We start from the raw sequence: 15244 nt of genomic DNA, 5'->3' as shown, positions 1-15244 counted from the left end.
CTTCCAAGGGGGGTTTCTTTCCAATTCTAAGAAGGGGTAAAGTGTCCACACTTTGGTCTTCGATCTTCTTGAGTTTCATGCATTTAGCAAATTATATCTTATATCATGGGTATCCTAAGATTCTGGACTCATATCCACTTGTCAGTGAGTACATATTGTGTGAGTTCCTTTGTGATTGGGTTACCTCACTCAGGATGATGCCCTCCAGGTCCATCCATTTGCCTAGGAATTTCAAAAATTCATTCTTTTTAATAGCTGAGCAGTACTCCATTGTGTAAACGTACCACATTTTCTGTATCCATTCCTCTGTTGAGGGGCATCTGGGTTCTTTCCAGCTTCTGGCTATTATATATGAGGCTGCAATGAACATAGTGGAGCATGTGTCCTTCTTACCGTTTGGTACATCTTCTGGATAGATGCCCAGGAGAGGTATCGTGGGATCCTCCAGTATTATTATGTCCAATTTTCTGAGGAACTGCCAGAGTGATTTCCAGTGTAGTTGTACAAGCTTGCAGTCCCACCAACACTGGAGGAGTGTTCCTCTTTCTCCACATCCTTGCCAGCATCTGCTGTCACCTGAATTTTTGATCTTAGCCATTCTGACTTGTGTGAGGTGGAATCTCAGGGTTGTTTTGATTTGCATTTCCCTGATGATTAAGGATGTTGTTGAACATGTTTTCAGGTGCTTCTCTGCCATTCGTTATTCCTCAAGTGAGAATTCTTTGTTCAGCTCTGAGCCCCATTTTTTAATGGGGTTATTTGATTTTCTGGAGTCCACCTTCTTGAGTTCTTTATATATATTGGATATTAGTCCCCTATCTGATTTCATATAGGTAAAGATCCTTTCCCAATGTGTTAGTGGTCTTTTTGTCATATTGACGGTGTCTTTTGCCTTGCAGAAACTTTGAAACTTTATGAGGTCCCATTTATCCATTCTAGATCTTACAGCAGGAGGCATTGCAGTTCTATTCAGGAATTCTTCCCCTGTACCCATATCTTTGAGGCTTTTCCCTACTTTCTCTTCTATAAGTTTCAGTGTCTCTGGTTTTATGTCGAGTCCCTGATTCCACTTAGAGTTGACTTTAGTCCAAGGAGATAGGAATGGATCAGTTCGCATTCTTCTACATGATAACCGCCAATTGTGCCAGTACCATTTGTTGAAAATGCTGCCTTTTTCCACTGAATGGTTTTTGCTCCCTTGTCATAGAACAAGTGACCATAGCTGTTTGGGTTCATCTGTGGGTCTTCAATTCTATTCCATTGGTGTACTTGTCTGTCGCTATACCAGTACCATGCAGGTTTTATCTCAATTGCTCTGTAGTACAGCTTTAGGTCAGGCAAGTTGATTCCAACAGAGGTGCTTTTATCCTTGAGAAGAGTTTTGCTATCCTAGTTTTTTTTTTTTTTTTTTTTTTTGTTATTCCAGGTGAATCTGCTGATTGCCCTTTCTAATTGGTCAAAGATTTGAGTTGGAATTTTGATGGGGATTGCATTGAATCTGTAGATTGCTTTTGGCAAGATAGCCATTTTTACTAAATTGATCCTGCCAATCCATGAGCATGGGAGATCTTTCCATCCTCTGAGATCTTCTTTAATTTCTTTCTTCAGAGACTTGAAATTCTTATCATACAGATCTTTCACTTCCTTCGAGTCATGCCAAGGTATTTTATAGTATTTGTGACTATTGAGAAGTGTGTTGTTTCCCTAATTTCTTTCTCAGCCTGTTTATCCTTTGTGTACAGAAAGGCCATTGACTTGTTTGAGTTAATTTTATATCCAGCTACTTCATTGAAGCTGTTTATCAGGCTTAGGAGTTCTCTGGTGGAATTTTTAGGGTCACTTATATATACTATCATATCATCTGCAGAAAGTGATATTTTGACTTCTTCCTTTCCAATTTGTATCCCCTTGATCTCCTTTTGTTGTCTAATTGCTCTGGCTAGGACTTTAAATACAATGTTGAATAGGTAGGGAGAGAGTGGACAGCCTTGTCTAGTCCCTGATTTTAGTGGGATTGCTTCCAGCTTCTCACTGTTTACTTTGATGTTGGCTACTGGTTTGCTGTAGATTGCTTTTATCCTGTTTAGGTATAGGCCTTGAATTCCTGATCTTTCCAAGACTTTTCTCATGAATGCCTGTTGGATTTTGTGGCATGCTTTCTCCTCATCTAACGAGAAGATCATGGTTTTTTTTTTTTTTTTTTTTTTTTTTTGTCTTTGAGTTTGTTTATATACTGGATTACATTGCTGGATTTCCGTATATTGAACCATCCCTGCATCCCTGGGATGAAACCTACTTGGTCAGGTTGGATGATTGTTTTTGTTATGTTCTTGGATTCGGTTAGCGAGGACTTTATTGAGGATTTTTGCATAGATATTCATAAGGGAAATTGGTCTGAAGTTCTCTATCTTTCTTGGGTCTTTTTGTGCTTGAGGTATCAGAATAATTGTGGCTTCATAGAATGAGTTTGGTAGAGTACCTTCTGCTTCTCTTTTGAGGAATAGTTTGTGAAGAACTGGGATTAGATCTTCTTTGAAGGTCTGATAGAACTCTGCACTAAACCCATCTGGTCTTGGACTTTTTTTGTTTGGGAGACTATTAATGACTGCTTCTATTTCATTAGGGGATATAGGACTGTTTAGATCATTAACCTGATCCTGATTTAACTTTGGTACCTGGTATCTGTCTAGAATCTTGTCCATTTCACCCAGGTTCTCCAGTTTTCTTGAGTATAGCCTTCTCTAGAAGGATCTGATGGTGTGTTGGATTTCTTCAGGATCTGTTGTTATGTCTCCCTTTTCATTTCTGATTTTGTTCATTTGGATTCTTTCTCTGTGCCCTCTAGTGAGTCTGGCTAAGGGTTTATCTATCTTGTTGATTTTCTCAAAGAACCAGTTCCTCGTTTGGTTGATTCTTTGAATAGTTCTTCTTGTTTCCACTTGGTTCATTTCGCCCCTGAGTTTGATTATTTCCTGCCATCTACTCCTCTTAGGTGAATTTGCTTCCTTTTGTTCTAGAGATTTTAGGCGTGTTGTCAAGCTGCTAGTGTGTGCTCTCTCTAGTTTCTTTTTGGAGGCATTCAGAGCTATGAGTTTCCCTCTTAGATATGCTTTCATTGTGTCCCATAAGTTTGGGAATGTTGTGGCTTCATTTTCATTAAACTCCAAAAAGTCCTTAATTTCTTTCTTTATTCCTTCCTTGACCAAGGTATCATTGAGAAGAGTGTTGTTCATTTTCCAAGGGAATGTTGGCTTTCTATTATTTATTTTGTTATTGAAGATCAGCCTTAGTCCATGGTGATCTGATAGGATGCATGGGACAATTTCAATATTTTTGTATATGCTAAGGCTTGTTTTGTGACCAATTATGTGGTCAATTTTGGAGAAGGGACCATGAGGTGCTGAGAAGAACGTATATCCTTTTGTTTTAGGATAAAATGTTCTGTAGATATCTTTTAGATCCATTTGTTTCATAACTTCTGTTAGTTTCACTGTGACCCTGTTTACTTTCTGTTTCCATGATCTGTCCATTGGTGAAAGTGGTGTGTTGAAGTCTCCCACCCTTATTGTGTGAGGTGCAATGTGTGCTTTGAGCTTTACTAAAGTTTCTTTAATGAATGTGGCTGCCCTTGTATTTGGAGCATGGATATTCAGAATTGAGAGTTCCTCTTGGAGGATTTTACATTTGATGAGTATGAAGAGGCCCTCCTTGTTTTGTTTTGTTTTTGATGACTCTTGGTTGGAAGTCGATTTTACTAGATATTAGAATGGCTACTCCAGCTTTTTTCTTCAGACCATTTGCTTGGAAAAATTGTTTTCCAGCCTTTCATTCTGAGGTAGTGTCTATCCTTTTCTCTGAAATGAGTTTCCACAAAAGCAGCAAAATGTTGGGTCTTGTTTGTGTAGCCAGTCTGTTAGTCTATGTCTTTTTATTGGGGAGTTGAGTCCATTGATCTTAAGAGATATTAAGGGAAAGAAATTGTTGCTTCCAATTATTTTTGTTGTTAAAGTTGGCATTCTGTTCTTGTGGCTGTCATCTTTTAGGTTTGTTGAGGGATTACCTTCTTGCTTTTTCTAGGACTTGGTTTCCATCTTTGTATTGTTTGGTTGTTTTTTTTTTTTTTTTTTTTTTCTGTTATTATCCTTTGAAGGGCTGGATTCGGGGAAAGATAATGTGTGAATTTGGTTTTGTCGTGGAATACTTTGGTTTCTCCATATATGGTAATTGAGAGTTTGGCTGGGTATAGTAGGCTGGGCTGGCATTTGTGTACTCTTAGTGTCTGTATAACATCTGTCCAGGCTCTTCTGACTTTCATAGTCTCTGGTGAAATATCGGGTGTAATTCTGATAGGCTTGCCTTTATATGTTACTTGACCTTTTTCCCTTACTGCTTTTAATATTCTATCTTTATTTAGTGCCTTTTTGGTTCTGATTATTATGTGTCTGGAGGAATTTCTTTTCTAGTCCAGTCTATTTGGAGTTCTGTAGACTTCTTGTATGTTCATGGGCATCTCTTTCTTTAGATTTGGGAAGTTTTCTTCTATAATTTTGTTGAAGATATTTGCTTGTCTTTTGAGTTGAAAATCTTCATTCTCATCTACTCCTATTATCCATAGGTTTGGTCTTCTCATTGTGTCCTGGATTTCCTGGATGTTTTGAGTTAGGATCGTTTTGCATTTTCCACTTTCTTTGATTGTTGTGCCGATGTTCTCTATGGAATCTTCTGCACCTGAGATTCTGTCTTCCATCTCTTGTATTCTGTTGCTGATGCTCGAATCTATGGTTCCAGATTTCTTTCCCAGGGTTTCTATCTCCAGCTCCAGCGTTGCCTCACTTTGACTTTTCTTTATTGTGTCTACTTCCCTTTTTAGGTCTTTCATGGTTTTATTCAATTCCATCACCTCTTTGGTTGTGTTTTCCTGCAATTCTTTAAGGGATTTTTGTGCTTCCTCTTTAAGGTCTTCTACCTGTTTAGCAGTGTTCTTCTGTATTTCTTTAAGTGAGTTATTAAAGTCCTTCTTGATGTCCTCTACCATCATCATGAGATATGCTTTTAAATCCGGGTCTAGCATTTTGGGTGTGATGGGGTGCCCTGGACTGGGCGATGTGGGAGTGCTGGGTTCTGATGATGGAGAGTAGTCTTGGTTTCTCTTAGTAAGATTCCTACGTTTACCTTTCACAATCTGGTAATCTCTGCAGTTAGTTGTTATAGTTGTCTCTGGTTAGAGATTGTTCCTCTGGTGATTCTGTTAGCCTAAATCAGCAGACCTGAGAGACTAGCTCTCTCCTCTGAGTTTCAATGGTCAGAGCACTCTCAGCAGACAAGATCTCCTCTTATAAGAAAGGTGCACAGATATCTGGCCTTAGGACTTCCCTCCTGGCTGAAGATGAAGGCCAAAAACTGGACCTTTCCCAGAAGCTGTGTTGCTTTGTGCTGTCACAGAAGCTGTTAGCTTCTCTAGTGCACACTCTCACCTGTGCAGACTACTTGCTGTGGAGTCCCGGAAGCAAGATGGCTCCCGCCGATGCTGAGGCCTACATAACTCTTTTCATGTTTCATTCTTGTCACTTTAGTAGGGGACATAAGTATAGGGGTAGGGGATGTGGTACTTCATGGTGAGGTTCATTTTGTGGGTACCTGATCCCTGTTGTCTACCCTCCATTTTCATAAGATTCCTGACCCTGAGTCTGCAACTCTCTCTACTTCACAGACAACAGCTGAGCAGCTCTTTCATTATCTGCCGCTCTTGATGGAGGAGTTCTGGTCAGTGATCCACAGACTCGATTTTTTGAGAATAAAGCGATAATGGGTTCAAAATTGAGTTGTACGTGGGTGGTAGATGCAATGTCAATTTAGAGAATATGAAAACTTATCTAAATATTTAGGTTTCAGATATTAAAATGAATGTCTGTCAAGGGACATTGCCACCAAACTCATTTTCTATCTCATATAGAGGTAGAAAAGATGGTTCTGTTAGGTCTAATAATGGCCTGGTGTTTCACATGTACATACAAACACACACACACACACACACACACACACACACACATATATATATATATATATATATATATATATATATATATGTCAACATCTATCTATCTTGATCTTTATCTGTCTCTATATCTCCCCATATGTATGTATCTATGTATCTAGGTATCTAGGTATCTATGTGTCAATGTATGTATGTATCTGTGTATCTGTGTATCTATGTATCTATGTATCTTTGTATCTATGTGTCTAGTATCCATTTATATTGCACTTGACATTCCACGTTGTACAATTACATCACTCTACGTCTAATTAAGGTCCATAAATTGTTTAATTTTTAAATGAATCATAACCTAGGGCTCTCTTCTGAGACATATATATATATATAGATATATATATAGATATATATAGATATATATATATAGATATATATATATGTTATAGGTCTACAAGAAGGCCAGAAAAGAAGAAAGTTCTACATTGCCTGCATGGTATCATCCTCCCTAGGAAGTGCATGCACTAACTGAGGTTAGAGCAGGGGTTTTCTGGGTTTGGGGGGAGATGTGTTTTGAGTTGATGAAGCTCCTAAAGGGGTCACCTAAAGCCAGTCTGTGAGCCAAGCATACTCAAACCACCACATTCCTCTCCCTGGCCCCTTGTTCAAACACAAGAGTCTATGGGCTATACCTAGCTATAGCATAATGCTAAAATATGCAGTCTAATGACAAAGTCCCCATACTATACAACACTCTCAAAAAAAAAAAAAAATTCGAAAGGCCATAATGTGATCATGTGGTTTAATGTTCAGTCAATGACTTAAGTGTAGTGCTGTATAAAATCAAAATCACAAAGCCGATCATATACCTCCAACATCACAGGATATATATTCCTACTTGAAAAAGTTACAGTGCAGAAATGCTGAACCAAAGCAAGATAAAAATTCATCTGTGCAAACTCCAAACTCTGTATCTCCATGTCTGTTACCAGCTTTGTTAAGAGCTTTGCTGTGCTGCTTATCTATGCCTCTGGTCTCTCTAATATCCTCAAGTCTAAAAGGTAACCTTAAGTTGCAGGTTCTTGTTCTAATGTCTGGGATCCACACATGATCATCTAGGCTCCTCCATAGGACTTGGGTCACTTCTTCATCTCTGCCCTCTATAGTACTCTAGGCTTTGGTGGATGACACTTTGTTACTGCTATTCTTGTTGGTCATCCCATGGTATTGGCAACTCCAAAGGGCTGGGGACTTCTACTACATGTAGGCTTCACCAATAGCCTCTCAAAGGCTCCCTTCAATGTACCTAGTCACTAATTCTTTGCCTGACTCCTTCAGTCCTAATTTATCAACTGCAACTAGGGCTGCATCTTCACACACAGGCTTACCGAGGTGCTGAAGGCAAGGGCAACCCCACAGTCACATATAACCTGGATCCCTGGGAACACCTAGAGTCTGACCTACCAAACAACGAGCATACATGCAATGATCTGAGGCCTTAGGCACATAAGTAGCATAGGGCTGCCTTGTCTAGACTCAGTGGGAGAGGATGATCTTAAACCTGCATAGACTTTATGGATCAGGTAGAGGTAATACCCAGGGAGTCCACTTACTCAGAGATCAAGTAGAGATTTGGAGTGGGCCAGCCTTTGGGGTGAAAATATATTGATGACTTTTATATGAAAGGAAAAGGAAAAAAAAAAACCATTAAAAATAAACAAACTACAAAACATTAAGAAAACAGCAGCAACAACAACAACAACAAAGGGCCTTCCCTGGTATCTCTGAGAGCCAAGGCTCAGCTGCTCTCCACAACCCCTTCATATCTTAAAAATCAGTACCACCTGGGTGAATCTCACCGATTACCACATACAGATACAGCATGAGGTACATTCTTGGCAATCTCTGGAACACAGCTTCTTAGTGCTCTCAGATAACACTTCTCAGAAGATTTCACCTCAGTGATGGTGGTCTCTTTATTATAATAAACTCTAATTTCTATGCTCTATTTAACCAGCATCAATTGTCCCACTAACCTCCTCTATTCCTGATTGGAAAGCTAGAGTCACATTGAAGGAAACTCCTAGTTTCTTTGCAAAGTTAATTATTTGAAAGGATGTTTTCTTGAGGCACAGAGGTGAAAGGATTTCTCCCTGAGGAAGACACGGGTAAAGGATGTTTTGCTGAAGCAGACACAGGTGAAAGGATGTTTGATGTAGCAAACAAGTGAAAGGACCTGTGATGTTGGCGTATAAAATGTCTCTACAAACATTACGGGGAATGAGCACTGAGCAGCGGTTTGGTTTTCTCTGAGTCACTATTCTTCCCTAAGTATACACAAGTATTGGTTTGCCCTACCTAGGGACATTGAGTGATTACAGGTGGAAAAGCTAGCCCCGATTGAGAAACCCTCATCCAAGAAATCCTACCTAGATTCCTGCATCAGATTTCTGCTTTGTGGGCTCTCCTCAGGCCAGTTGTCATATCTGTCAGTTTCTTCCTGATCAGATTGTAGCTTCTGGTTTGTGCCTTGTGTGTCTGAGTAGAGAAGGGACTGAAGCTGCTGGTTTGAATGTGATATCTGCCTGCCTGGAGGACTGGTCTGCAACAACTGTATCCTATTTGCGGTTTGCTATGGGACTGAACTGCTGCCAAAGATTGAGCTCGCCTCCTAAAAAGTATTGATGAACAAGTTCACTTCCCCCATACTCTAATGACATTTCTCTTCAAGTTCATTTGTGGGATGGCAGGTTAGAGTCGAGGTTGAACCCATTTTAATAATAGGTTGCAACATACTTGATGCCTAATTTGTACTGGGCCAAAGCTGCAGGGTTCTACTGCTTGGTGTACTGGAACATGGCACCCCATGTTCTATTCCATCTTTACCAACTTTCTGTGTTCAGTGATTTCATTCATTGCCTATGCTTGGCTCTCCTGGAACTTAATCTGTAGACGACCTTAAATTCAGAGATACACAGGCCTCTGTCTCCTGAGTCTTGGGATTAAAGGTGTGCACCACCACGCCTGTACTTAACCTTTTTTTCACCTAGGGCTTGGAATGAGCCAAGATCATCATGAACTCAAAGATCTGCTTGCCTTTGAACCATAGATTTTTTTGTTGTTGTTTTAGTCTTATGATTGTTATGTTTATCCTTAAGCTCCTGATCACTGTAAATCAAAGAACAAAGTCTATTCTTTTAAAGACATTTTATAGACACCCTTTGCAATTTCAAATGTTCTCAGTCTTTTCACCTTAGCCTCAAACAGATTCTTCAGACAAGGGCAAAAAGCAGCCATATTTTCCAACCAAATATCAGAAAAACCAGTCTCTAGGCCACATACTAACATTCTTCTCCTCTGAAACAAACCTCTTGAGGCCTACACCCACAGTTCAGTTCACCGTCAGCATCAGTGACATCCATGTCCCTGCTGGAATAACCCACCCAGCTCCACTTAAGACATTCCATGGCTTTTCTGATCTAAAGTCCCCAAATCCACTTTCCTTTAAATCAAAACGTGTACAGGTCTATGACATCAGTATCTCAGTGCTGGTACCAACTTCTGCCTGATTTTGAGTTCCCATTACTCTGAAGAGACTCCATGTCCAACAACTCTTAGGAATGAAAACATTTAACTGGGAATGGCATTGGGGTTCTGAAGTTCAGCCCCATATCATGAAGAGAGGAATCATGGCAGCATCTAGGCAGACATGGGGGTGCAGCACCTGAGAATCCTATGCCTTCATCCAGAGGAGAAAGCCAGGACACCTAAGAAGGTATTTAGTAAATGTGTTAATGTCTGGGCCTTACTTTAGATCCCAGCATGTGAGAGAGAGAGAGCTATAGGCAGTGGATCGATCGGTGTATCAGACACCAGATTTTGGTCTTAACTTTAGTGAGTTGAAGAATGCCCAGAACTAGGTGAATAAACTCTGTCTCAGCAAATGAACTTAAATTAATTGGCCTAGTTTCTTTGGTCATTTTCAGTGGAGACAGTGGGGTCTTGCTTATGTAGCCTAGGAGATCCTGCTCATGAGCCTGTTTCTTTCCTTAGCATGGGATATAGGATTAAAGGCACCAGGTCAACAATTGAGCCACCCTAAACATACAGGTTGGGTGGGTCAGATTCAATTAAACCGTAGAGCTTTATAAAGAACCACATTTGCACAGGAGTCTCCGACTTGTAGTCTTCCAGGGAAGTAAGCAGAGCTCCTTGCACCGCAGACTCTTGTGAACACCGGGACACATTGGACCCTAGTTTCCTCACTGTGTTTGGGAAAGGAAGCTCAAGAGACAAAATGCAGGTGATTTGGGGGCAATTAAATTCACTCCTATTTTCTGTAGGGTAACTGGCATATTTGTGCCTCGGCACATACAAAATATGGTTAGCTACCTTGAATTTGAACCCATGTCTGTAAATTGAAGAGGTACACCAACTACATTTATTTTGTCCTTGGGTTTCTAGGTTTTAGCCCACAACCAACTATGTAGCCAAGAATGATGTTCAATTTCTGAGAATCTCCATTCCTCTTAGCAGTGAATGCCAGTATGGCCACCTGTCAGACACCCATGTTGTGTGACTTAGGATGGAAAAGTGTAGTTTCACACAGTTTCTCTTGATAGCTTACTGTGTCTGTAGCACAGCTGGAGTTGATTAGATTTTGAAAGGGAATTTTTTCCCCTGCAGAAAATGGTAAGAATGTGAACTGAAGAGAGTGAGTGGCTGTGGTCTTCTCAAAGGAGAGGTGCTTCCGTTTCTTTCCTCCACTTGATCAAGGGCTCCTGCCCTGTTCACTGTCGCTCCTCTTTGGATTAACCTCACAGGCCAACTTTCCCATTAGAAGAGAATGGACCAGCATCTGTGAATGAGGAAGTAAGGGTGCATTGTTTTAGCTTATGCAACTGGAGGCTGCTACCTGAGTCCATTCACAGCTGGGGAAGAGGGATTCCTGTATCTTACAACCTGCTTTAATATGTAATTGTTTCCTTTCTGCACAGAGAGAAGATAACCGAGTCCAAAGTGTGAGAAATGACAAAGAAGCCAATAGGAGAAGGAGGAGGCTGAGGCAGGAAGGCCAAAGTTCCTCAGGTATTCAGAGTGAAATCCCTGCTCTCCTATTCTCTTGCTCTGTGACTTCGAGTAGATGAAAGTGCCCCGACTTGGACATCTGTAGCAAGGATAGGCCAGCATTCAGTGGTCCCTGATGTATGCCCTTGTCCCAGAAAGCTCTGAGTGTCTCCCTGTCGTGGATGTGGTTATGAGTCTCTACAGATCCAACATTCCCTGGTAGCACTAATGCTGTGAATCCCATTGTATTCTGGGACCAAACCATCCCTAAATCTGCACACACCTATGCTTTCCCAATGAGTGTACTTCTTACTGTGAAGAGCAGGGTAGGTGCTGTAACAGGGCTGGTAAGACTGTGTTCCTAACCACTTGATAAATGAGGGAAGCCATTGTTGGCCAATCAGTGTGCAGGGAAAGTCCCTAAGCAAAGTTGACATGGTCATGTGTGTTACCTTTGATATCCTCATCACATCCCTCTTTGCCTCGCAGGTCCGTGGGATAGCCCGTGGATTGAGGATGAAATCTGGATCTTGCTGGAAGAGTGGGCAATGGTTGAATATGAACTCGGAGACCCAGGCAATAAGATGCATGAGAAGGCCAAGTTCCTTAGCAGACGCCTCTCTAATCGGGGTCTGAGGAAGAGCAAGAATAGCTGCCTTGATGTAATGGTGAAGATGAAGGACCTGCACACACGTCTTTGTAACGAGAGGCCCCGGGCTTACCGCTTGTATTCGCCTTATGATTGGATCCTGTACGAGATCTTGGGCCACCCCAGATCCCAGGGAGGCTATGTGCCAGGTGAGTCTCTTGTGTAGAGGGGATTTTGAGGTCCCAGAGAAAAGCATCAGCTGGGCATAGAGCAGAGCACACAACTGCTGCAAGTCCTTTTCCCATAGGCCTTTATTTCCCATAGTGGCCTGCTCCGTGTGTCAAACTTCCTCTGTCACTCCAAGGCAATGGAATTTCTTCTTGTTCATACTTGACTCTGACCCAGAGTCCAGACAATCGCTTCTAGCGCCTGAAAGAGAGTGAGGGTGCCATTTTAAACGCCTTCTCTTTCTTCTCCCCTCACTCAGGTCCTTGGTTTGATGGGCACGGGAATCCCCCAGCTTCCTATGCACCTTCCCTCTGCATTGGTGGTGCCATCTCTCCAGGTATGCACGTTGGCATTATTGCATCCCTCCCACTATTGGAAAGCTTAAGGGGAACTCATCACTGATGGTGTACAAGGGTGATGAAATTCTGATTTCCTGTTGGAAGGATGGAACTCCCATATATCCTTTGATATATTCCCTTGCATTTGGACTTGTGTGGGGGATATTCTATCACGTTAGGTATGACTATGACACTGTTAAATATACAATGCATTTGCCATTTCTCCTTGGATGGCTTTATCACCCATCTCTGATTGTATACGGGTTATGGTTTCCTTTGGAAAGGAGGCATAACCGAAGGTGGCATCATAGTCAGGAGTTGACAGGAGGTGGTCTTGTCATGGCTGTTCTTTGTCGTCAAGTTGATTATATCATAGTAAGAAGGAAACAAACCATTAAAGTTCTGTGTTGGTGTCTGCTTTTCAGCTTAAGTTTCCAAGAAGTGAAGATATTTAGGAAATGTGTGACATTGGCATCCCATGCCTTTAATTCCAGTACTTGGGAGGGGGAGCCAGAGGCAAGCACATCAGTGGGATGTCCTAGATAGGTTGGGCTTAGTGTTAGTGAGCTGTAGGATGGCCAGCACCATGGAAGGAAACCCCAATACATAAAAGAAACTTCAATGACCTGACCTTGGTTTCACTCGGTGTCTCTGATATTTTTAAGTTGAGACAGTGTGGTCTTCCAAGGTTGGATTATATTGCCTGAAACCTGCCCTTGGCAAAAACCTAAATCTGAACTCCTATTCATTTTCTAAAGCTGAAGACACTGATGAATTCCCAGTGAGTGTATCTCTTGGTATTAATAGCCTGGTAGACTCTGGATCCTGGGCTCTCCTGCAAGTGTTCCCAAGGTCTTGATAACAGAAAGTAACCATTTTTGTCAGTTCAATGTGCAGGGAGAATCCCTGAGTAAAGGTGACAGGTATGAGTGTGTGACCTCCAATATACTCATCTTGCCCCTCTGTCTCTGCAGGCCCTTCCTGTAGCCCATGGACCGACCCTGAAATCAAGATCTTCCTGCAGGAGTGGCAAGTGGTTGGAGGGGAATTTGGCCTCCCAGGCCAGAAGATCAAGCAGAAGAGCAGTCTTGTTTGCCAGCGTCTCTATCATCGAGGCCTGTTCAAGGACATCCAAAGCTGTTTGGACCTGATGTGGACCATGAAGGATCTGCACTCGACTCTCAGTAGAGAGAGATCCAGGGCTGTACCCTTGTATTCTCCTTATAGAGATTATCTGGACAGGATCTTCAACCCCCAATGTCAGAGAGGCCGGGTTCCAGGTGAGTCTCTTCTGCATAGACACTTGGGGTTCTGAGAGTCATGGCATCAGATGGCCTGTCCTTCATGAGGACAGAGCTGAGCAGACTATGGAGTGAAGCCCCATTCCCACAGGGCTGTGTTGTTGCATACAGCACAAATTCTGGCCCTCAATGTCTAACTTCCCGTGTCACCTCAAGGCAATGGAATTTGGACTTGTTCATAGTTGACTCTGACCCAGAGGCCAGGCAATTACTTAGAGTGACTCAGGGAGAGTGAGGGTGCCATGTTTATGCTTTCTCTCTCTCTCTTTCTTCTCCTCTCAGGTGCTCTGTATAACCGGTCTGGTTATCCCAGGCCTTCCTCAAACCCTCAAACTCCAATGGTGATGCCATCTCCATCCTTGGGATTATGGCATGTCTGCATCTTCGGGACAGCTTCCTGGGAACCTATCACTGATGATGTGCAGTCAGGACTCACTGGTTCCCAGATGGGACGCCTGGAATGCCACCTATCCATTGCCAGTTCAACATGGACTTCCTGCCTCTCTCCCTGGAGACAACTTTCAGCTTCCGTGGTCACCTCGTGATGAGAGCTCAATTCCTCAGTGAAGACATGTGGGAACTTTTCTTTTTCCTCTAAAAACCACTTATTATCATGCAGCACTTTATGGATCATCAATTTCTCTATCTTATTGTAAAGAAATGTGAAATCAAATAAATTATTTTGACATACCTCTTTTCATGTTTAATTATTGTCACTTTAGTAGGGGACATAAGTATATAGGGGAGGGGATGTGGTACTTCATGGTGAAATTCATTTTGTGGGTACCTGACACCTGTTGTCTACCTTCCATTTTCATAAGATTCCTAACCCTGAGTCTGCAACTCTCTCTACTTCACAGACAACAGCTCAGCAGCGTTGAAGATGCTGTTGAATTCCCAATTAGTGTACCTCTTGGTATTAATCTGGTAGATTAATTAATTAATACCAAACTTAATACCAGATTAATCTGGTATTAAGCCTGGTAGAATCTGGTTCCTGGGCTCTCCTACAAGTGTTCCCAAAGTCTTGATAACAGAAAGTGAACATTTTTGTCAGTTCAATGTGCAGGGAGAATCCCTGAGTAAAGGTGACAGGTAAGTGTGTGTGACCTCTGATATATTCATCTTGCTCCTCCATCTCTTCAGGTCCTTTCTTTAGCCCATGGACTGATCCTGAAATCAAGATCTTTCTGCAGGAGTAGCAAGTGGTTGAATGAGAGAACATGTTCATCTATATGTAAAATTTTGATGCAAAAGTATAATACCAACAGTTAACCAAAATCAACATTTTTCTCTATATAGTAAGCATGGCTAATTTAAGTCTTAAAATAACATAAACTAGCATTTCATGTTTCTTTTTATTTATTTTTATTTTTATTACATAAACTACATTTCAACCACAGTATCCCTCTATCCCTCCCTCCAGTATCTATTCCTTAACTTCCCTCTCTCCTAGATCCACCACCCTCAGACAGCCTTCCCTAACAAAAGTGCAGGCTTTCCAGTCACATCAACCAAACACAGTATAATAAGCTACAATATGGCCAGGTAAATACCATCACATCAAAACTGGACAAGCCAAACTTGTAGGAGGAAAAGGGTCCCAAAAGTAGGCAAAAGAGTCAGAGACAGCCCCTGTTTCTACTGTTAGTATCTCCTCAAGGACACCAAGCTACACAGCACAACTTATATGCAGAGGATCTAGGTCAGACCCCTACAGGCTCTCTACTTTCTG

At 41.6% G+C, this 15244-nt stretch overlaps 1 pseudogene; it reads left to right on the top strand.

Annotated features, from left to right (window-relative positions):
• The first annotated feature begins 6964 nt into the window (after positions 1–6964).
• Positions 6965–14076, top strand: LOC147004270 (uncharacterized; annotated as a pseudogene).
• The last annotated feature ends 1168 nt before the right edge of the window (positions 14077–15244 follow it).

The sequence above is a fragment of the Mus caroli genome, unplaced genomic scaffold, assembly GCF_978045245.1.
Source record: "Mus caroli unplaced genomic scaffold, Mus_caroli_1 scaffold_6, whole genome shotgun sequence".
Lineage (NCBI taxonomy): Eukaryota > Metazoa > Chordata > Mammalia > Rodentia > Muridae > Mus > Mus caroli.
The sequence above is the reverse complement of the archived record's forward strand: the minus strand, read 5'-3'. Positions and strand labels throughout refer to the sequence as shown.